Source organism: Balaenoptera acutorostrata, chromosome 7 (assembly GCF_949987535.1).
Source record: "Balaenoptera acutorostrata chromosome 7, mBalAcu1.1, whole genome shotgun sequence".
NCBI lineage: Eukaryota > Metazoa > Chordata > Mammalia > Artiodactyla > Balaenopteridae > Balaenoptera > Balaenoptera acutorostrata.
In genome coordinates, this window is record NC_080070.1 from 10,681,472 (window position 1) to 10,707,343 (window position 25,872).

A 25,872-nucleotide genomic window follows, 5' to 3' on the forward strand; every position below is an offset into this window, starting at 1 on the left:
CTGTCTAAAGTCAAAGACAAAGAGTGAATCTTGAAAGCAAAAAAAGAAAAGTTATTTGTCACATACAAGGGATAGTCCATAAGACTATCCAGTGGATTTTTCAGCAGAAACTTAGTAAATCAGAAGTGAGTAAGATGATATGTTCAAAGTACTGAAAGAAAAAAGGAAATGTTCAAGCATGGACACCATATCTAACCAAACTGCCCTTTAAAAATGAAGTAGAAATTAAGAAACAAAAGCTGATGGAGTTGAGTTTATTACCACTAGATCTGCTCTACAAGAAATGCAAAAAGGAGTCTTTCAAGTTGTAATGAAAGGATGGTAGACAGCAAAACAAAAGCCATACAAAAATATAAGTTTCTTCAGTAAAGGAAAATACATGGACAAATATAGTAATCTGTACTATTGCAATTTTGGTGCATATAATTTAAATGACAAAACACTTAAAAATAACATAACTCATGTTAATAGATATGAAATATAAAGATGTAATTTGTGATATCAATAACATAAAGTGGAGGGAGTAGAGATGTAACAAGTAGAATCTTTATGTGCAATTAGAGTTAAGTTGTTTTCAGTTTAAAATGGGTGCTATAAATTTACAATGTTTTATGCAATTGCAATGGTAAATGCAAAGAAAATATCTATAGAATATTCACAGAAAGAAATGAGAAGGGAACATCACTGTTCCAAATCACCAAAACACAAGGAAAGGCAATAAGTGAAGCAAGGAGAGACAAAGAGCTACAAGATCTACAGAAAAAAAAAACAAAATGGCAGTAGCAACTACTTTCTTATCAGTAATTAAATATATATGGATTAAACTCCTCAATCAAAGACATATATTGGCTGACTGGATAAAAAACAGGATCCAACTATCTGCTGTCTACAAGACTCAGTTTAGATCTAAGTACACACATAGGCTGAAAACGAAAAGATGGAAAATAATATGTCAAACAAATGATAATCAAAAGACAGCAGAAGTGGCTATATTAATATTAGACACAATAGACTTCTAAATAAAAATACTACAAGAGAAAGAAGGATATATAATAATAAAAGTAATAATTCACTAAAAAGATACAACAATTAAAATATTTAGGCAACAAACTTCAGAGCTTATAAATATATGAAGCAAACTTTGACAGAATTGAAGGGAGAAATAGATAGCAACAAAATACTAGTAGGAGACTTCAATATCCCACTGTCAATGATGGCTAGAACAACCAGACAGAAGATCAATAAAGAAATAGAGGATTTGAACAGCACTATAGCCCAATCGAAACCAACAGTCATTTACAGACCACTCCACCCAACAGCAGAATACACATTCTTCCCAAGTGCATATGGAACATTCTCTATGACAGCCCACATGTTAGAGCACATATCTTCACAAATTCAAGAAAATTAAAATTGTACAAAGTATCTTTTCTGATCACAAGGAAATAAAAATTAAAAATCAATAGTTCAAGGAAAACTAGAAAATCCACAATTAGGTGGAAATTATACAATGCACTATTAATCAGCAAATGGATCAAAGCAGAAGTCACAGGGAAATTAGAAAATACTTCAGATAAGTAAAAATGAAAACACAACATACCAAAACCAATGGGATGCAGTGAAAGCAGTGCTAAGAAGGAATTATGTAGCTATAAATATGAACATTAAAGAAAAAGACGGGCTTCCCTGGTGGTGCAGTGGTTGAGAATCTGCCTGCTAATGCAGGGGACACGGGTTCAAGCCCTGTTCTGGAAAGATCCCACATGCCGCAGAGCAACTAGGCCTGTGAGCAACAACTACTGAGCCTGCGCGTCTGGAGCCTGTGCTCCACAACAAGAGAGACCACGATGGTGAGAGGCCCGCGCACTGCGATGAAGAGTGGCCCCCACTCGCCGCAACTAGAGAAAGCCCTCACACAGAAATGAAGACCCAACACAGCCAAAAATAAATAAATTAATTAATTAATTTTTTTTTTAAAAAAGAAAAAGAAAGATCCCATAACAACTTAACTTTACACCTCAAGAAACTAGAAAACAAACAAAGCAAATTAGTAGAAGCAAGGATATAATAAAGATAAAAGCAAAAATAATTTTAAAAGAGAACAGAAAAACTAGAAAAAAGTCAACAAAACTCTAAAAAATAAAAGTTGGTTTTTTGAAAAGATCAACAAAATTGATAACCTCTTAGCTAGATTAACTAAGTAAAAACAGAGAAGACTCAAATAACAAAAATCCGACAAAAAAGGACATCACAACTGATGCCACAGAAATAGAAAGGACTAAAAGAGAATACTATGAACAATTATACACCAAAGTTTGTATAACCTAGAAGAAATGCATACATCCTTAGAAACACACAACCTACCAGGACTGAATCATGAAGAACTAAATAATATGAACAGACCAATAATATGTAAGTAATGGAATCAGTAATAAAAAACCTCCCAACAAAGAAAAGCCCAGAACCACATGACTTCACTGGAGAGTTCTACCAAACATTTAGGCAAGAATTAATACCAAATCCTCCAGAAACTCTTTCTGAAAAATTGAAGAGGAGGGAACACTTATAAGCTCATTCTATGAGAACAGCATTACCTTTATACCAAAGTCAGACAAAGATATTGCAAGAAAAGAAAACTACACACCAAAAACCCTGATGAATATTGATGCAAAAATCCTGAACAAAATATAGTAAACTGAATTCAACAGCACATTAAAACAATTATATAGTATGACCAAGTGAGATTTATTCCTGGAGGCAGGAATCATTCAATATACAAAAATCAAACAACATAATATACCACAATAAGAGAATAAAGGACAAAAACCACATTCTCTCAGCTAATACAAAAAAAAACCCAAACATTTGATAAGATTCAATACATTTTCATGATAAAAATATTCAACATGGTAGGAATAGAAGCTAACTACCTAAACATAATAAAGGTCATATATGAAAAGCTCACAGTTAACATCATACCAATGATGAAAGAATGAAAGCTCTAAGCTCTGAAATAAATCAAAGATACCCACTCTCACTGCTTCTATTCAACATAGTACTGAAAGTCCTAGTCAGAACCATTAGGCATAAAAAATATGTAAAAGGTATCCTAAGTGGAAAGGAAGAAGCACAATTATCTCTATTCACAGATGATATGACCTTAAGTATAGAAAACCCTAGAGTCCACCAGAAAATGTTAGAACTAATCAATGAATTCAGTAAAGTTGCAGGATACAAAATCCACATACAAAATTCAGTTGCATTTCTACACACTAACAACAATCAATCCAAGAAAGAAATTAAGAAAACAATTCCATTTAAAATAGCATCAAAATGAATAAAATACTTAGGAATAAACCTAACCCAGGAGGTGAAAGACATGTACACTAATAACTACAAAACATTAAATAAGAAATCAAAAGAAAAAAAAATAAATGGAAAGACATTCTGGGCTCATGGATTGGAAGAACCTAATATTGATAAGATATTATCACCCAGAGCAAACTACAGATTCAATGCAATCCCTATGATTCCCAATGACATTTTTTGCAGAAATGGAAAAATTCATTCTAAAATTCCTGTTAAATCTCAAAGAACCTAGAATAGCCAAAAACTTTTTTGTATAAGAATAATAAGGTTTGAGAACTCACACGTTCTCATTTAAAAACATATTACAGAGCCACAGTAATGAAAACACTGTGGTACTGTCATAAAGACAGATAACTAGACCAATGGAATAGAATAGAGAGCTCAGAAATAAACATTCACATACACGGTCAAATGACATTCAACAATGATGCTAAGACCACTCAGTTGGGAAAGGACAGTCTCTTCAACAAATAATGTTGGAAAAACTGGATAACTACACCCCCAAAAAATAAGGTTGGGCCCTTATCTTACATCATACACAAAAATTAACTCAAAATGGATTAAAGACCTAAATTTGAGATCTAAAACTATAAAACTCCTAGAAGAAAACATAAGTGAAAAACTTCATAATGTTTGACTTGTCCTATCTATGAAATTATTGCCACCAAAAACACAGCCAACAGAAAGCAAAAATAGACAAACAGGACTACATCAAACTTAAAAACTTTTGTGCATCAAATGACATAACTAACAGAGAGAAAAGGCAACCTGTGGGAGAAAATCTTTGCAAATTATATATACAATAAGGGATTAATATTCAGAATATTTAAAGAACTCCTACACCTCAACAACAAAATCAAATTACATTATTTTCAAAATGGGCAAAGGATCTGAATAAACATTTCTCCAAAGATGATATACAAATAGGCAACAAGCATATGAAAAGATGCTCAACATCACTAATCATCAGAGGTATGTAAATCAAAACCACAATGATGTATCAACTCGCATCCACTTGGATTTCTAGTAAAAAAATAAAAAAGCTCAGAAAGTAACAAGTGTTGACAAGAATGTAGAGAAATTAGAATCTTTGTGCACTGTTGCTGGGATTGTAATATGACACAACCAATATGAAAAACAGAATAAAGGGTCCTCAAAAAATAAAAGGTACAACTACTATATGATCTAGCAATCCTACTTATGGGATTTAAACCCAATTTAAAAAGAATTAAAACCAGGGTCTCAAGGAGATATTTATACACTCATGTTCATAGCACCCTTCATAATAGTCAAGAGGTAGGAAACAACACAAATGTCCATTGACAGATGAACAGATAAACAAAAGGTGGTTTATACATACAATGGAATATTATCCAGCCCTATAAAGGAAGTCCTGTTCACATATTACAATATGGATGAACCTTGAGAACATTATGCTAAGTGAAATTAGCCAGTCACAAAATGACAAATACTGTATGATTCCAATTATATGATGACTTTAAAGGAGTTGGATTCATGGAAACAGAAAGTAGAATGGAGGTTACCACGGCCTGGGTAAAGGGAGAGTTGTTTAATGAGTGTGGAGTTTCAAATTTGCAAGATGAAAAATTTCTAGAGAACTGTTTCAAACGTGAATTTATTTAACACTACTGAACTGTGTACTTAAAAATGGTTAGTAAGGCAAATTTAATCTATGTGTTTTTTACTACAATTTTTTTTTTTAAATTCCAGTCAGCTTTCTTTAACCTATTTTGCCAGTTTCACCTTACAACATTTCCACCATTTTTTCAGTCCTCTTGGGGTCACTACACAGAGCGGTCATTTGAAAACATTACTTCTTCCAACTACTCTTTTCTTGGTTTTAAGTATTCCTCATTTGGGACTAAAAGCCAATGGGAGAGTGGCATGGACATATATACACTACCAAATGTAAAATAGATAGCTAGTGGGAAGCAGCCACATAGCACAGGGAGATCAGCTCGGTGCTTTGTGACCACCTAGAGGGGTGGGATAGGGAGGGTGGGAGGGAGATGCAAGAGGGAGGAGATATGGGGATATAGGTATGCATATAGCTGATTCACTTTGTTATACAGCAGAAACTAACACACCATTGTAAAGCAACTATACTCCAATAAAGATGTTAATAAAATAAATAAATAAAAGTCAATTGGGATTCATATCAGAAGCAGGATAAAGAATAGGGGAGAAAAACATGTGGCAAGAAGAAACAGGCTGATATACTGCTATTGCCAAGTTCAATCAAAGGTACCCTGTTTGTTGCTAAAGCCCATACTTTTTAACACTTGGCTTAATTTCCCTTTTATGATGTGGCCTGGGGCTACACATTAACCCCATCTTTTGCTACTCTTTGCTCTTCTTCTTCTGTAAATGTGCTTTACTCCAACCATATTTCATTTCTTTCTGGAAATAGCCATATTTTTCCTCATTTCTATGCTTTAGCAATGTTTTAGACATGCTGGGACACTGCACTCACTCCCTCTTCACCTGAGTAATTCCTCCTCAGGTATTAGTTTACATGTAATTTTCTCTACAAAGTCACACCTGACACACTATGCTTTGAGTTACATGTTGTTCCCATCAAGCTCTGGACTGTTCTACTAATACCCAGGAATTCTTCAGTTACAGTGCTTAATATTGATTAGAATTGCTTACTTATTTGTATTGATCAGCACTGCATCCTTAGATCCTCAGCACTCAATAAAATCTGTTGAATTAATGAAAAGATGAATAAATCAGAGGGAATAAAAATCCCAAATAGCCACTATTGACAAGATGATGGGTTAATGAAAGGAGAGTCAATAGAGTGAGTAATTGAAAGAGTTCTGCTTCCATTTGAGGTATAGAAATTCACCAAAGAAAATCTTTCTCACTCTGATAAGAACAAGTTGGATAACCTACAAAATCCTGATTATTTTAAGCCCATCACATAGTTGATATCACAAAGGAAACAATTAACTATAATCAGAAGAGTGACAGCCCCTCCTTGGAAAAATGGGACACACAACTAACTTCATCTTTGGCAGAGTTGGCAAAGGAGGGAGGAACCACTGGAGGAAACAGGTAAGAAGAAAACAGCTGGATTTTTAATGCATTTTAAAGGTCAATTGTAAACTTGCCTGGCAGTTTAAAAGCCTTAACAGTGACTAAAATAACAAAACAAAGAATTATATTTAAAAAGCAAGCAAAGAAGATAAAACAGAGTCACTATAAATATATAATTAATCCAGAAGGATTAACCCAAAAGAAGACAGAAAAGGTGAACAAATGAAACACAGGATGAATGTGACAAAGAGAAAACAATTCGCAAGGTTGTAAACTTAAACCTAATCTTACCAACAATCATCATAAGTGTTAATAGCCCAAACACTGCAATTAAAAGGCAGATTGTCAGACTGGATTAAAAAAAACAATACCCAACTAACTCTATGTTGCCTAAAAGAACTCCACTTTAAATAGAAGGTCCAAATAGGTTAAAAGTAAATGGTCAGAGGACATCAAGCTCAACCTAGACGTGTAGTGAGCTGAAAAAGAAAGGTTCTCAAACTTATAAAAAGAAAACAAGATGGGCACGCAACAAGTTAATGACTTTTCATGAACCCATTAGAGAACACATTCATCACAGGACAAACAGACACCCTGAAGACAGCCGACGCCCGCCGGGAAACACAGGAGCCAAGTAATTGCTTACATGTTGAGGAAGCTACTTCTGGACATCATGTTAAGTCGGTAGGAACATTAAATTAGAAATTCCGAGGAACTGCTGAGCAAGAATCAAAGTGTGAAACTCTTCATTGCTGAAGTCCGAGGAAGGTTCCCACCCTTCTGCATGCTTTCGTGCAGGCTCTCCTGGGAAGGAGAGGTACTAGCAGGGGACCATGAAAAGCAGCTGCTGCCTTAAAACCCATCGACCCTCCTCCCTTATTGAGCAAAAGGTTCAATCTGCCGGGGGAACGGATATCACCTGAGGGCATCGGTAAAATTCCATTCCAGCTAGAGGAAGGGTGCTCTGCTCAGAATCAATCTCCCTATTTCTCTTAAGGGGGACTAAAAGAGCCTTAATCTCCATGGAGAGTATCTCAAGGACAAACAGAGAACACTGGAGGATGCCCATTCTAGCGGGCAGAGGGGAAAAACCTCTATCCCTGGAGAAGGACAGAAACTCTTGCGAAGGTCATGTCCCTAAGATGCGAGCCCTCTATGCGCGCCAGAGATGGAGATTTAATCAGAACGCCTGGCCACCGTGCTAACAAACCTCTGGTACAGCTGGGAGAGCTACACAAAAGGAAGCTCAGAAGCCAAAAAGGGAGAAAGTTGCTAGAGAAAATGTCAGCTTCTGGTGCTCACAGCAACGATGTACTTCAAACATAGCAAAACTCCTGACTTGTTTAACTCAAATTCCCACTCGAAAGGCCTATGTACCTTAGTATCTACCTTCCCATACATGTCAAACAAAAAATTCCAAGGCATGCAAAAGAGGCAAGAAAATACAGTCTGAAGGGATAAAGCCATCATCAGAACAAGACTCAGATATGACAAAGAAGTTGTAAGTATGAGACAGGGAATTTAACATAACTATGATTAGGGGTAAGTGGGGGAGGGATAAATTAGGAGATTCAGATTGACATATACACACTAATATATATATATATAATAGATAACTAATAAAGACTTACTGCATAGCACAGGGAACTCTACTCAATACTCTGTAATGTCATATATGGGAAAAGAATCTAAAGAAGAGTGGATATATGTAAATATATGTATAACAGATTCATTTTGCTGTACACCCAAAACTAACACAACATCGTAAATCAACTATACTCCAAAAAAATTTTTAAATAAATAAATTAAATAACTAAGATTAATATGTTGAAGTCTCCAATGGGAAAGGTAGACTACATACAAGATTAGATAGGTAATTTCAGCAGAGATGGAAACAATAAGAAAGAATCAAATGGAAAGATCAGAATTACAGCCAAAGTACTCTACGTGATATATCCTAATCTTTAGTCTGTTTTCCCCTTCTAATTCACCAACCTCATCACTAAAAAGGTAATCTTTCTTACCTATCAATATAACACGGCTCTACTTTGCTTAAGAATCTTGAAAAAGAAGCCACAGAATAAACAATAATTAGGACTGGAGCCAGATATATTTAGAATTAAAAGCTGGCTTCATTGTTTCTTAGCTGTAAGAACTAAAACAACTGAAACACTTTCTGAGCCTCTGCTTCTCCATCTGAAAAGTGGGAATAATAATAAGCCTATTAAGTGATTAAAATAGATAAGACAACAACACTGTTCACAGCATACATTAAGGGATAAACGATGGCAGCTATTGCCAACTCTATGAAATCCTAACCTTTAGAATTTAAAGCCTCTCTTGGCTCACTCCACCATTTACAATCCTGAGATCTGCATATGTATCTGCCATTCTTTTCCATTTTATCCAATCAAGTCATATTTTTTAACAACCCTAAAATACTGAACTTCTTTCCTGAAGTCTCCCTGACTAATCCAGTCCCATGAAGTCCTGTTCCTGTGTTTCTGTAGTCATAGTGGTTGTACCACAAAATGCAGCATTTATGATCTGACATGCTGTTTTCCCCAATTAGCTTAGACACACATCCAGGACAATGTTTTCTACTATCTCTTTGTTTGCCTCACTCCAGCTGGTATAATTTGAATGAACTGTACTTTTTATTCTCACCAAAACCACATCATATTCAAGATACAAAAAGGTAGAAGTCCTTTTGTGATACTTTAAATAAGTCTGCCTTTTCAAAATTTTCTTAAAAGAACGTACCATATTGACGTTCACTCAACCACATAAGTTGAAGGACACAATTTCGTGTCTTACTATTTCCCAAGCATTTTCTTAAGGCCTAGGGATAAGCAAGTGTCAAAGAAAACTTTCTGCAGCACTTCTTTTTTTGTCTCCAGTGTTTAATTTTTTAATTCCATTTCTGTTTAAGATACCATTTTAGCAACAGAGTTTCTATTTATAAAAAAATCTACCAAATATGACTCAGCTCTTGAGTAAAAATGTGTTTCCTAAATGCAATAAGTAAAATGTGCTCCTTCAGAAATGTGTAAAAAAAAAAAACCACAATTGTGTTTTGTGATAAATACTTGTAAGTTTTATGTAAATCATCAAAAAATCCCAATGATAAACATAATTCAATAGAAATTAAACATCTTCTCTATATTTTATTTACACTAAGTATAGTAGATTGATTGGCAATACGAACAGTTAGGATGACGTTCTTATACCTGAGAGAGGAAAATCTGCTAATACTTGATAGTAATAAATAAAATATAAATAAATAAATAAATAAATAAAACATAATATATCAGATTATAAAATCTTTTTTAGTCTTCCAGTGACATCTCTCAGTTATTAATCTGAGTCCAGTTTGTATTACATTATGAGATGTATTTGCAGTATTTTAGGAGTATGTTTCAGGACTTCAGGCGAGGCATAGTGGTAGTTTTCCTGCCGACGCTATCTCTATGCTCATTTCTCTGACACCTCATATGCCTAAAACACCTTGGACTCCCCTCAAAGTACTTTCACAGGTCCCTTCCAAAAATTCAAGTCCTTAGTTTGACCCACCTCCTACTTACACAGCATCTTTCTGAACAGTGTGCTTCTTGAGAGCAAAAATCCCAAGGGTGGTGCTTGCACGACTCCTCAAGTGCTCACCCAAAATAAGCATTGCATAGATATTCAATAAATTAATTATAAGTTCTGAAAGGGACCAACATTTCTTAATTGGTCAATGACCAAACTAAGACTTTGGACAATACAGGAATTGCTTAAGTTTGTAGCTAATCAATGATAAAACTGAGATTAAAAACTTGGCATCCAGATTCCTGTTCTAATATGCTTTCAAAACTCCCATGTTGCAGTGTATAATCTCATGCATAAGTGCTCTTAACAATCAGAGAGAAATGATCCCTGTATAGATATTGAGATATGAGAATACTGACCTTATTTTGTCCAAAAAAAAAAAAAAAAAAAAAAAAACTGCACGTACCATTAATACCCAGTCAAGCCAGATCATTTTTTTTCCTCCCAGAAGAGCCCTGACTTGAGAGGTGAGAGAGGGGTGAGGATATATTTTTGAATACGCTATACTTGCTTTGGATTGAATTCATTAGAATATCTGAGAAACTCAACCCAATGGAAGGATCATATTAGTTTAATCATCAAACGTTTAATATAAAAGATAGAAGAATAAGAGCAAGAATCGATGATGATATTTTCTTGTGCTCTGTTAACTGGCCCAGTTAACTGTCAGATGGTTTCAAATATATTTACTACATCAGGCTGCATACACATAACTTCATCTTTCGTGGGGTAAAGGTTGGTCTATAAATTTGCTGAAGACAGATGAGACTCATTTCCCAAAGGCATGACCTTGCTTCTCTGGGGTATACAGGATTATTGGAGGTTCAGGGCCAAAGACTCTTGAAGGACTGCAGAGAATATATGGGTAAAGGCAAGAGCAAATATAAACATGAGAGAAAGAGTTTCTGCTCTCTCATTTTAGCCCTCTTACCTTACAGCTCTACCTTTGGATTTTACATCTTCTCTCCCAGCTTTCATTTCATGGTCAGATATGTCAAAGTTATCCTCTCAAGAACAATCAATTGCTTTTCATTTCACTCTGTCAACCTACCAGCTGCTTTCACTGTTCCCATTTCTGACTGCTGAGGGCAGCTAGAAAAGTAAGATAAAACAAACAAAAATCCAACAACCACCACAATACCCTGACACATTAGCCTCTACCATAAATTAGCCCTGCCTAACTTCATACCTTTGCTGTCCCCTTAAAGCTGAACCTGAGATGGAGACTCTTGTTCCAGTTATTTGTTAAATTTAATACCCTCAGGAGTAAAGTTGTGAGGAGGCAAGATAGGGTAGGTTAGAAAAGCTAAGGAAGGAAGGGTTTCACCTGGAGGCTACTCGGCAAAGCCCTGGATCATGAATTGCACCCACGCAGTTGGCTCTATCTTGAGTCAAGGCAGTGGGTCTCTTTGTATGTCTCCGTCAATGCCTGGTTGTGGTCTGCAGTGAAGGGGGTGGTCATAATCTAGGAAAGGGTACAGCTGTGAGTATTTAGCAGCCAATATTCACAGCAGCTGGGGTTGGGTACACAACCGATAAAGAGGATCTGGATGGGGTGCCAAGAAAATCCAGTATCATTTTCCTCCTACTAGCTTTTATTCTTCATACCAGATTTTTTAAAAGCTCCCCTTACTCACCTGAAAGTCTGGAGAATGTACAAAACTTGATGCCAATTCCTCTCAGCTTGCTGGCCACCCCAATACTTCTCCATAACTCCACTGATTGTGCCATCTCCAAAATTTCTCAACATATTTATCCTTTCTTATGTTTTCCCCTCCTATCTCAGTATAAAAAATACTTTCCAAAGATTTTCTTTTTCACTTTTGCCTTCCACTTCATTACTTTCTCATCTTCAGTCTCACCATTTCCATTTCTCCTTTAAAAAGTTCTTCCTTGATACTATGCAATCTTTGGTCCACCACTGTTTTTTTGCTAGCAAACTTGTTGAAAAAATAATTTTGGCTCCTGTATCCACTTAATTACCTTCTGTTCATTCCTTAAGCATTTTGTTTTTTTTGGCTCTAAAACTACAACATTATCACAAAGATTTGGAAGCAGAAAAGACACATTTTTTTTTTTTGATGAAGAAATATCACAATCTGATTTTTCAGCCTCCAAGACGATGCTGAAACTATTCCATCAAAGATCAGCTATCTAATCACCAAATTCAATGACATTTTCTCAGTTCAAAAACTCCTATAAGGCATTCACCACCACTGATTAACTCCTTTTCAAATTTCTCCTACTTGGTAAAATGATGTGGAGAAAATTGTATATCCTCTTGGCTTAGAATTTATCATGGAGAAAATATCATCATTTCTCTTTGGATGTAATACTTTAATAAACCACAGTCAACAGCAAAAGAAGTTCCTTCTAAGCCAAAGACATCCTGCTGATTGTAAGGTCTCTTGGTGAAGAGAAAATTTAGATGTGTGATATTCAAGTTTGGGTCCAGAGAGAGATTATTCTGCATAGGAGTGGAAAGGGAAACCCAGATGTGGACATTGTACAGAGTTAGAAGCGAAAGAATCACTAGTGATAGAGTAAAAAGTAGGGGATTTGAGAAATAAAAATATTTACATGGATTTTATTAGTGAAATTTTGTGTGCTATGGGACAAAATTCTTTCTGTTAAGCTCATTAAACCAACAGTCATGATTATAAAAATTATAGGCTTTCTGGCATAACTCAGTATCTTATAGAAATAAGAATTGCCTGCTTGACTTATGATGGAGATCAAACATCCAGCACAAAAAAGTGGAAGGTGGACATCTGGATTGTTCTTGGAGTCCTCAACTCTGTATTATGTTCTTCTGTTTGAAGCTACTCTTTAATTACTTTGATGGGTAGTAATAGCAGTGGTGTTGGTAGCAGTAGACTAGTAATACATAACTTTCATTGAGTACTAGTAATTGGACAGGCACCATGATAAACATTTTGCACTGGATCATCTTATTTAATACTCAAAACCTATATGGAAAATGCTAATACTATTAACCCCATCTTTCAGATAAATAAATTGGGGCTTAGAACAATAACTGCTATAATTATATTTATTTTTAATTACAACTAAACTTCCCCAATCCTATATCCCTTTAGGTAGGAAATATTCTTACTAGCAGCTTGTCATATTTTCATTTACCTTTTTATATTCTGGTGTGGACTGGATATTTCTTATATCCTTAGTATCTAGCAGAATTTGTGATATTGAGAATAACAATTTAGCACACACTTCTGAAGACATAAAAGATATCTTAATAGATTCTAGACAAACAAGACAAAAAGCTTATGTTGTTTAGCTTCTCAACTGGCTTTTCAAGTTAATACTTGGGAACTGCTTACTGTCCCTAAAATAGACCCTGGACCACTTATTTAATTGGGAAAATCACAAGGCACAAACTCTGCGAGGGCAGAAACTATATAAGTTGAGTACGTTGTTGACTAATATGTCTAGTATCCGTGCTCATAGAATATTTGGCCACTGATAAAACATGTGAATAAGCCAGTCATAACAGATGCTGGATGTAATAATATACATTATTATATACATAATTGCACACTGCATATGACTATCAGTCCTTCTAGGGTCTAGTGCCTATTCATTGGTATTCCAATGGATACTGGATTAAATGAAAAAGAAAGAAGGAGGGAAGGAAGGAAGGAAGAAGGAAGGAAGGATGGAAGAAAGAGAGAGAGAGAGGGAGGGGGGAAGGGAGGGAGGGAGGGAGGGAGGAAGGAAGAATTGATGAGATTTCCTCCACAATTCTACAATCTGTTTGGCTGACATATAAACTTCCATATGGAAGTGCCAAAGTAAGCAAAGCAGAAAGCTTTTTAAAATTTCTTTTCAGGAGGTAAATGTTGCTTATAGATTGCTGACTATAATTAAAATTCTTATCCAAAAAACATTAATTTTTCTTTTAAAGAGAACACCATTTCATCCACACCTTAAGATTCGGTGAGTGTATGAGGTTGTTCTCACTTTGACTAAAAATGGAAAAAACATTTTTGATTCCCAGAAATGACGCCTTAGGAATACAGGTTTGGAAAACTCAGCTTCGTTTTTTTCTAACATCCTCATTTATGCTTGATTATTTACTAATCCTTTGTACCTGGTGGAAATATTTAAAATAGACTGCAGTTTACTGATACCAGCAAAACTTTTGCCACCTCCTTGGTGAGAAAACCACACACACTCTTGTGACTTGAAAACTTAACATATCTTCAGTAGAAGTCACTGTAAGGAATAGATGAACTCCCATAATACCAGTCAGTTTTATGGTTATAACTGCATTCAAAAATCAACGTGGGAGGAGCATGAAGATGGCGGAAGAGTAAGACGCGGAAATCACCTTCCTCCCCACAGATACATCAGAAATACATCTACATGTGGAACAACTCCTACAGAACACCCACTGAACGCTGGTAGAAGACCTCAGACCTCCCAAAAGGCAAGAAACTCCCCACGTACTTGGGTAGGGCAACAGGAAAAAGAAAAAACAGAGACAAAAGAATAGGGATGGGACCCGCACCAGTGGGAGGGAGCCGTGAAGAAGGAAAGGTTCCCACACACTAGGAAGCCCCTTTGCGGGTGGAGACTGCGGGTGGCGGAGGGGGGAAGCTTCGGAGCCACGGAGGAGAGCGCAGCCACAGAGGTGCGGAGGGCAAAGCGGAGAGATTCCTGCACGGAGGAGCGGCGCCGAGCAGCACTCACCAGCCCGAGAGGCTTGTCTGCTCAGCCACCGGGGCGGGCGGGGCTGGGAGCTGAGGCTCGGGCTTCGGTTGGATCGCAGGGAGAGGACTGGGGTTGGCGGCGTGAACACAGCCTGAAGGGGTTAGCGCACCACAGCTGGCCGGGAGGGAGTCCGGGAAAAGGTCTGCAGCTGCCAAAGAGGCAAGAGACTTTTTCTTCCTTCTTTGTTTCCTGGTGCGCGAGGAGAGGGGATTCAGAGCGCCGCCTAAACGAGCTCCAGAGACGGGCGCGAGCCACGGCGATCAGCGCGGACCCCAGAGACGGGCATGAGATGCTAAGGCTGCTGCTGCTGCCACCAAGAAGCCTGTGTGCGAGCACAGGTCACTCTCCACACCGCCCCTCCCAGGAGCCTGTGCAGCCCGCCACCGCCAGGCTCCTGTGATCCAGGGACAACTCCCCCGGGAGAACGCACGGCACGCCTCAGGCTGCTACAACGTCACGACGCCTCTGACGCCGCAGGCTCGCCCCGCCTCCTCCGTACCGCTCCCTCCCCCCGCCTGAGTGAGCCAGAGCCCCCGAAACAGCTGCTCCTTTAACCCCATCCTGTCTGGGCAGGGAACAGACGCCCTCAGGCGACCTACACGCAGAGGCGGGTCCAAATCCAAAGCTGAACCCCGGGAGCTGTGTGAACAAAGAAGAGAAAGGAAAATCTCTCCCAGCAGCCTCAGAAGCAGCGGATTAAAGCTCCACAATCAATTTGATGTACCTGCATTTGTTGAATACCTGAATAGACAACGAATCATCCCAAATTGAGGAGGTGGACTTTGGGAGCAAAGATATATTTTTTTTTTCCCCTTTTTCTCTTTTTGTAAGTGTGTATATGTATGCTTCTGTGTGTGATTGTGTCTGTATAGCTTTGCTTTTACCATTTGTCCTAGGGTTCTGTCTGTCTGGTTTTTTTTTTTTACTTTTTAAAAAATTTTTCTTGGGCTTCCCTGGTGGCGCAGTGGTTGAGAATCCGCCTGCCAATGCAGGGGACACGGGTTCAAGCCCTGGTCTGGGAGGATCCCACATGCTGCGGAGCAACTGGGCCCGTGAGCCACAATTACTGAGCCTGCGCGTCTGGAGCCTGTGCTCCGCAACAAGAGAGGCCGCGATAGTGAGAGGCCCGCGCACCGCGATGAAGAGTGGCCCCCGCTTGCCGCAACTAGAGAAAGCCCTCCCACAGAAACGAAGACCCAACACAGCCATAAATAAATAAATAAAATTAAAAAAAAATTTTTTTTCTTAATAATTATTTTTTATTTTAATAACTTTATTTTATTGTATTTTATCTTCTTTCTTTCTTTCTTTCTTTCTTTCTTTCTATTTTTTTCTCCCTTTTATTCTGAGCCATGTGGATGAAAGGCTCTTGGTGCTCCAACCAGGCATCAAGGCTGTGCCTCTGAGGTGGGAGAGCCAAGTTCAGGACACTGGTCCACAAGAGACCTCCCAGCTCCACATAATAACAAATGGTGAAAATCTCCCAGAGATCTCCATCTCAACGCCAAGACCCAGCTTCACTCAACGATCAGCAAGCTACAGTGCAGGACACCCAATGCCAAACAACTAGCAAGACAGGAACACAACCCCATCTATTAGTAGAGAGGCTGCCTAAAATCATAATAAGGCCACAGACCCCCCAAAACACACCACCAGACGTGGACCTGCCCACCAGAAAGACAAGAGCCAGTCTCATCCACTAGAACACAGGCACTAGTCCCCTCCACCAGGAAGCCTACACAACCCACTGAACCAACCTTAGCCACTGGGGACAGACACCAAAAACAACGGGAACAACGAACCTTCAGCCTGCGAAAACGAGACCCCAAACACAGTAAGTTAAGCAAAATGAGAAGACAGAAAAACACACAGCAGATGAAGGAGCAAGGCAAACACCCACCAGAACTAACAAATGAAGAGGAAATAGGCAGTCTACCTGAAAAAGAATTCAGAATAATGATAGTAAAGATGATCCAAAATCTTGGAAATAAAATAGAGAAAATACAAGAAACGTTTAACAAGGACCTAGGAGAACTAAAGAGCAAACAAGCAATCATGAACAACACAGTAAATGAAATTAAAAATTCTCTAGAAGGAATCAATAGCAGAATAACTGAGGCAGAAGAATGGATAAGTGACCTGGAAAATAAAAGAGTGGAAATTACTACTGCAGAGCACAATAAAGAAAAAAGAATGAAAAGAATTGAGGACAGTCTCAGAGACCTCTGGGACAACATTAAACGCACCAACATTCGAATTATAGGGGTCCCAGAAGAAGAAGAGAAAAAGAAAGGGACTGAGAAAATATTTGAGGAGATTATAGTTGAAAACTTCCCTAATATGGGAAAGGAAATAGTTAATCAAGTCCAGGAAGCACAGAGTCCCATAAAGGATAAATCCAAGGAGAAACATGCCAAGACACATATTAATCAAACTATCAAAAATTAAATACAAAGAAAAAATATTAAAAGCAGCAAGGGAAAAACAACAAATAACACACAAGGGAATCCCCATAAGGTTAATAGCTGATCTTTCAGCAGAAACTCTGCAAGCCAGAAGGGGGTGGCAGGACATATTTAAAGTGATAAAGGAGAAAAACCTACAACCAAGATTACTCTACCCAGCAAGGATCTCATTCAGATTTGATGGAGAAATTAATTCCTTTACAGACAAGCAAAAGCTAAGAGAATTTAGCACCACCAAACCAGCTTTACAACAAATGCTAAAGGAACTTCTCTAGGCAGGAAACACAAGAGAAGGAAAAGACCTACAATAACAAACCTAACACAATTAACAAAATAGTAATAGGAACATACATATTGATAATTACCTTAAATGTAAATGGATTAAATGCTCCAACCAAAAGACATAGACTGGCTGAATGGATACAAAAGCAAGACCCTTATATATGGGAGGGAGGGAGACGCAAGAGGGAAGAGATATGGGAACATATGTATATGTATAACTGATTCACTTTGTTATAAAGCAGAAACTAACACACCATTGTAAAGCAATTATACTCCAATAAAGATGTTAAAAAATTAATTTAAAAATAAAATAAAATAAAGATTAAAAAAAATCATCGTGGCTGTCACTGATCTGTCTTGGCTTTCTGGCTGATCCTCTGTACAGTCAATCTTGCTGCTTTAAGCCATCAGTAATCTGTAATGCAAGGATATCAAGCTATAGGAGTAGGGAGTTCAGCATTTCATTGGTTGTCTATATGAGTCATTTTTTTGAGCATGAATAAGTCATGCTTAAATGGACGGCTTCAGCCTACATTAAGAATCACTTGTTTTAGGAGAAAGTTGAAAAATAGAATAAATTCAGGTGTGGGGATGCCCCATGCATTCTCCTTTATCCAGTATCCCTTTTTTTCCCTACAGTGAAATGATAGATATACAATCATTTTAATACAAATCCTGCTTACAACTCCTGAAACTGATTTAATAGAACAGCTTGTGATATTCTAGTAGAGAACCCATTTAGGAAATTCAAGATTCTGAAGTCAGAACAGCATTGCTGCCTCTCAGACCATGCAATGATAGATGGAAGCATCTTGCTATGCATGTTTACCAGCAGGCAGGTGTATTTCATTCCCTTGATCCCTTCAAGAAGAGTTGAAAGATTTTTTTCAGCATTAACTTCTCTCTTTTCAGTCCCAACAGCAATCTGTCATGCATTTCGGGAAGTGTTTTGGGTGGGCATCTGTCTTAGTATTTCCTTGGTTTCTCTTGAAGAGCACACCATTGTCTTTTTTTCTATAGCAGAGTTCAGACTGTGCCAAGAGCAATGGGTTATGTGCTGAAGATCAGCCTACACATCTTCAGTTGCACACTTTCCATAGCCTCTGCCAGATTTGGTTGCATATAAATACAGGAGCACCTCACTGCCCCAGAAGAAACCTTACCAGTCAGGGCTACAGCTGAGTGTTAGAAATAAAGATGAAAACAAGAACACCATGCTGCAAGACATGCCCTAAAGTAACACATGGAATATGGAGGAGAATTTCCAAAATTCTCATTCAACATTTTTTTACCCATCTTTTACACTCAGTGTAGATAAGCCTAGTTGTATAATTTCCCATCCCATACAAAATCAGAATCATCAAACTAGACAACCTGTGAAAGAAAGGCAGAAGCTACAGAGAAAAGCAAAGACACTGGAAACATGTACATCGGAAAAAAGTAAAATTGCCTAGCAAGAGGAGGAAAACTCAATAAAGTTCATGATTACATTATATTCATAAACTACAATATTATACAGCAAATAAACTGGAAACATGTACATTGGAAAAAAGTATAATTGCCTAGCAAGAGGAGGAAAACTAAATAAAGTTCATGATTACATTATATTCATACACTACACTATTATACAGCAAACAGGCGGAATGATCTAGACTGGCAGTCAGCAAACTCTTACTATGAAAGACCAGATAGATAAGAAAGATTTTAGGCTTTGTAGTTCACAGAGTTCCTGTCACAACCACTCAACTCTGCTGTTATAGCACAAAAGCAGCATAGACAATGGATAAGCCAGGCTAGATTCCAGGGCTATTATTCTAATACAACTTATTTACAAAAACAGGCAGCGGTACAGATTTGGCATACAGGCTATATTTTACTAACCCTCGATGGACAGTTAGGTGAAGAAACATGGACAAGCCCCAAAAATGTAATTCAGGGCAAAAAACAGTAAGTTGCTGAATGATGAATAGGGTGATGTCACATACTTATTAAAGTAAAAAGAGATGCAGCACTTCACTATATAGTGTTTATGGGTCCACATACATACCCTAAAAATATAAGAGCATGCAAAAGAGTGACCAACACAACATCCTGGTAATGGTTATATCTGGAAAGAAAGCTCACGGGATGAGGGAGAACAGGGGGTGCCAACTCTATCAGTAATGACTCTTCTTCTTAAACTCTGTGTTGGCTGCAAATATATTCATATTACTCGCTATACTCTAAAAATATTACATAATCATAAAAATAGGCATTTTAACTCAAACAACGTGACATTCTGGGGCTATTTAATAGGGGCAAAAAAAGAATTATACAATTTAGTATCCCTAAGTTTATCAATATTTTATAGAAAGTGAGAAAAATCATGCACATAACAATAATTATAAATTTGAGGCAAAAAGAGAAAAATGAACTTTAGTCCAGACTTCTGTTGAAGAATCCATAGACATTTCATATTTCAGAGAGAAAATAAAGTTAATATTTTAGGCTAAAATATTTTGATGCTTATTGTGCTTTCTGTTATAGACAATCATGTATGTGGAACATCTCTTGTTTGATTTCCCAAGTAGAGTTTTTAGTATATTGTAATTTTTAACTATTTGACATTTTTAAAGACATATATGTATGTATTTATAGTCTGTGAATTTTCTGAAAGTCTTCCCTGACTTCTCTATAGAAGTTACTATATTTTGAAAAAAGCATATGATGGGCTTACTCATTTACATGGTTTCTTTAGCAGATCTTTTTTAAGGTTTTAATCAAAAAAGCCTGTGATTTTTCAAATCAGGGAATTGGTGACATTTATTTCAGTATTAGTGACCCCAACTGTACCTTAAATACTATTACAAGCAATAAATCAGTAACCAAGCACTAATAAAGATGATATATGGGGAAGAAATTTCTTCTAAACATGCAATTTTAAGGATGAATGTATAAAGTATCTTTCCAGTTACTGGGAATCAGGATAACAAACCTTTAGAGATTATACCCTTATAGAAAAACAATTTTTCATATAAGTATATGTTAACTATAATAATTAATATATAGTTAATATTTTAGTTTCTGAAAAGACAGTTGTGTACACACACATATATCTTTGCTCTGTCGGTTGAGAGGACCTAGAAGCAACAACACCTTACTAACAACTAGCACACCTAGCACTTAGATCTTGATTTCTAATACCATTCTCCAATAAAATGTATACTGTAATATTACTTGATGTTTCTCTTGAACTAATACTGAAGTTTTCATCTGTCTTGATTTCCCAAAATCAGCTGTAAGTTTCTATGACTCAGGGTTCATCAAATACTTAACTAATGCCTACCATATTTCAAGCATTCAAGCTTTGTGGAGATGAGACATCCACCCATCTTGATCACAAATACGGACAGCAAAACAAATAATAAATATCTAAGTAAGACATTTTCTAATTTTTATAATGGCTATAAGGAAAGTAAACAACAAGATGTGATAGAGAGTAGTGGGAGAGGTCAGCTTTGTGATCTTCAGCAAAGGAACTTCTCAGGAGACAATATTTATGCCAAGAACAGCGTGATGAATAAAAGCCAGCCATGGCATGAGTTGAGGAAAGAGCATTCCACACAGAAGCGATAGCGAGTGCAAAAACTCTGAGGTATGAAAGGGCTTTGTGAGCCGAAGGATCAGAAAGGAGAACAGTGTCTGGAGATGATTGGAGAGGGAGAGTGATATGGGATGAAATTGGAGAAGTAGACACACCAAAAACGGGTTTAGAAGACATTGAAGATGTTTGGATTTTTCCTAAGAGAAATGAGAAGCCAGTGAATGCATAGAAGACAAGGGAGTAACATTCACACTTTTACTGCCGTTTAAGCTCATTCTGGCTGATGTGTGAAGAATGGATTGCAGAAGGAGCAGGAGGAGAAGCAGGAAGATAAGATTTGAGGCTAATTTCAGTTTTCCAGGTGAGACATGATGCTAGCTAGACTCAGGTAGAGGTAGTGAATATGGAGACAAGTTGATAGATTTGAGAAATATTTTGGAGATATAAAGACTTGAATTTGCTAATGAATTAGATCCAGGTGGATGGAAGAGCCATTTTTATTGAGATTACAGGATACTTGGAATGGGACAAGTTTGTGATGAGGGCAGTTTCATTTGTCACAAGTTGAGACTAGGCTCTCTAGTTAAGCTCCGTATTGGCAGATAACTATGAGGAGTGAATAGATATGAATTATCAGCAATAGAAGGTATTCAAGGCCGTGAGACAAGATAGCATCTAAAAGGCCAAGTCAAGAAGAAAAGAGAAACTAAGACTGGCCCCTAAAGCTTTCCAAATTTTAAAGGTCTGATAGAAAATTGGCCAAGAAAGACCAAGAAGAAGCAGTCAATAAGATATTAGGAAGCAAGAGATTGTGGTGTCACAGAAAACAATAAAAGTATGTTTAAAGAAAGAAGAGATGGTGAAATGGATTGAATATTATTGAGAAGTTGGATAAGAAAAAAAGTTTCCATAGATTTAGGCAACATGGAGAAATATGATGACCTTTTTCAAGAGTATTGGAGTCATTGGGATGGTATCAAATTGGAACAACTTAAGAGGGAAAGAGAGGGAGGAGTTGGAGGCTGTGAAGATAGATCACAATTTTAAGAGACTTTTTTTATAAAGAGGGAAGATGTGGTGTTAGCTGGTGGGTTATGTGGAGTCAAAGGACATTTGAGATTTTGTTTTTTCTTTGGGTTGGCTTTGTTTTATTCATTTTAAGATGGATGTTTCCAGAACATGGATGTATGCTGATGGGGATGAAATGGTTGAGTGAGAAGGACCCACGATGTATGAGAGAGAATCCATAAGTTGAAAAGTGATGTTTTAAAATACTGCTGAACTGGTCTGACCCTGGCCCTTCGGGCTCATAAATGGAGCACAATCCTTATTGTTCTTATTAGCAAAAACTGGGTCAGCAGAGATAGATAAAACATGGCATAACCCCAATCCCCATGCTGACCATGAATCTCAATTTTCTCTCTTTTCTTTCATCTACTAATTTATTTTACATCTGTAGCTGTTAACAAGTTATGAAATATATGCAATGTCATCCTTTCTATAGTTCCCTTATGAAATTTAACTAATGTATTTAAAAACAAAATGGTCAAAATTATATAATGAAAAGAAGGAAGAAACAATAAAGATTTTTATCCACAAACTTATAAACCAGTTTTTTTTAATTTTCAAAAGTTTATTAGACACTGAATTTTTAAAAGGATGGTTATTCGCTGAGGTATGGTTTAAGTACCACTGGTAGTAAGCCAGGTGACTTGAAACAGATGAAATAGTAAGGGGTTGGGAGGTGGAGGGATACCCAACTGGAAAGGTAGGGCCAAGCTAGTTGAAAGGACAGTAAGGGGAACAATGGCTAGGAAGGAAGGGCGGGGAAAAGTGGTATTGGAGGAAAGTCCAGAGGCTGCTGAAGTTTCTCTGTGTGACTTATTTTGCCTGACTCAATATGCATGCGTGCATGTGCACACACACACACACACACACACACACACACACACACACACACATATTCATAAACTCGTGCCAGTTTGCTGTCTTGGAGTCAGCAAGTCCTGTCTTGGAGCTTTCAGAGCAGGGCTGGGCCAATCGAGATTAGATGACCAGAGAGAGGTCAAGGTCAGCTACTACCAGGCACTGCCGGAACCCAAGACCATGTGCTTTAAGAAGATGACGGCAGGGGTGAAGTCTCGGAGTCCATTACAGCTTCTTCAGAGCTAGCCGAGCTGAGCTATTGTACGATAGCCTTGGCAGTCTACTAGGATTCTATTCTGGTCTTGGCTGAGACGCACAGCTCTGGGAACCCATGTGTATCATGTCACCTCTCTGAGATTCAATAACGTGGTATGAACAAGAGTACTATCCTACAAGATTGTGAGTGCTGTGCCTGGCTCAAAAAAAAAAAAAAAAAAAGAGACAGAACTCGAGTTGTAAATCCTCTCAATTCATTCATCAGTCTTCCAATTAACAAATATAATTGAATTACCTACTTCTTATCTGAAAATATTGTTGCAAATATCCTAAACATTCTGAATTGATACTTACAAAACTGGGAGTTATTAAATAACCACATGTTTGAGGACCAGATCCAGAACAGCCTTTCAGATGGCTTCGGGAAATAAAAGTTTGTTGAATAAAAACAACTTATATCTTACGATTAAGAATTAACTTTTAGTTTTGGAGGAATGACTAAATATGTTTTATGTTTTTCTACTACATAGATAATGCTGGTTGATATTAAAAATTTAAAAATAGCCGTGCATAATTAACTTTAAACCTCATTTTCATCTCAAAGTGACAAGGTACTATATAACTACTAGTGACCAACAAACCCTATCCTATTTTTCTTCACTTCTTTCATTGAAGAACTAATTTGCAGCTCAGAAATTTTGTAAATTAATTACATGCACTATTGCTTTGTTTTACTTACTTTTTAATTTTTAAAAGTCAATAATTAGTATGCTTTGTTATACATGTATGTATTTGGTTATACATGTATAACATATTTTGGTTACACATGTATTTTTATGCTTACTTTATATATATATATCACAAGAAGGCAGTTTTTTTATTCATGAAATTGTAAAGTTTATTATTAAAATAAATTGAAAAAAGAATCTTCTAAAAATATAAAAATAATAATAGGGTGAGACCATGTCAAACATTGTGAAGGTAATTATAAAAAAAACTGAAGTATAAGAAAATCTTCCTTAAATAAAGAAAATGGAAAAGTTGATCAAAGATATACCTTTTCCACACATCAATGATTAAAAAGAGTAAATTTATTTTTCAAGATCGTTCTAGAGTTAGAACCATGTTTATAAACTTGTTACCACTTTTCTTTAAATAGCCTGAAAAAATTATAAAACTTCTTTAAGATAATGGTGCTTAATTATGATTCCCAGTGTATCAGGGCTGATTAAAAATATATATATATATATATATATTTTTAATTGTGCTGTCGAATAATACTTGAGTAGGTATATCTATATCTAAATTAAACAAGGAAATAAAAAAAAAAACTATATTACTGCTACTCAAATAGTAAGGTTGGGCAAAAATGCTCATAAAATCCTATCCCAGAGCCATGAGCTACCCGAGGTCTTGGGCTACATTAATAGGTATTCTAATGAAAATGGTGACAGCACCATCTGGTTAGCTTGAAATAAGGTCAGAGTGCAGACCTGGAAGGGCAATATTTGAAAAGTTGCCTGAATTTTGTCTTGCAAAGGTAACATTTGCCTTATCTCTAAAAATTGCTTACTTTACTCAGAGGTTTATGGGCCCAAAGACTTGAAAACTGGAAGTTAAAAGCTCTCTGAATTATTTTTGGTATTGACTCAGTGACAAGTTCAAGGAAAGATGCCTTTAGCATAGATGGCGCCACCCTAGAAAATGATTTCTTCTGTGTCTACACACTACTCATCACAGGAGAAACTCAGAGAACAGAAACCTGATACATATGATTTAGAATTTCAGAAATTTGAGAGCTGGAGAGGACCCACCTCAAGATGATCTAACACGATTTGCACGAATGAAGAAATTAATGCCCCAAAGTTTAAGTGGCTTGTGCACACCCACACACACACGCATGCACACAGCTGGCTAATGATACAGAAAATTTCACATGTTCTTTGTAAGATAAGGCCTTTTACCAATGATATGAGGAAGGATTCTCCACATCTATTTTTACATTATTTCATTGAAGTCCTTTCTTTCAAGCAAAAGTAACAATAAATTCCAATATTTTAGCTCATGATTCCTCTGCATTTTCTTTTCTTTTTTTTTTTTTTTTTTTTTTGCACTGAGACCCCGACATTCCTCGGTATTTACTGTCTTTCCCCACCTAGGACCCCACCCCTGATCCTCGCGAATAAAAGGCCCTCTCGTCTGCCCCAAATTCTGAAATTCCTTTGTGTCTGCTGTTTGCTTTGAGGGCAGCTCTCTGCATTTTCTATCCTAAAATGTATCTCTCTAAGAAATGCAGATTTCCTGAATGCTGCTTAGTGAGAACAGCAGGAATAATGGCGACCCTTCTGAGCAGGTACCGGAAATGGTGAGACCCTCAGCTCAACTGAACAGCCGTCAGTTGGGTGTTTTGTGAGGCACCTTGTTTTGGGCTCTATTACACTAAGGGACAAACCCTCCCCTTCCTGCAGAAGCCCTTGGAGCCAGCTCACAGGCAACAAAGTGGACTTTATTCTAAAAAATAATATCTACCCACAGAATTATTTTTCTGATCATAAAAGTAATAATTCATGGTTATTATAGAAAAACTGGAAACCTGGAAAAAGAATAGGAAAGATAATAGAAATCAATCACAATCTCACTGTG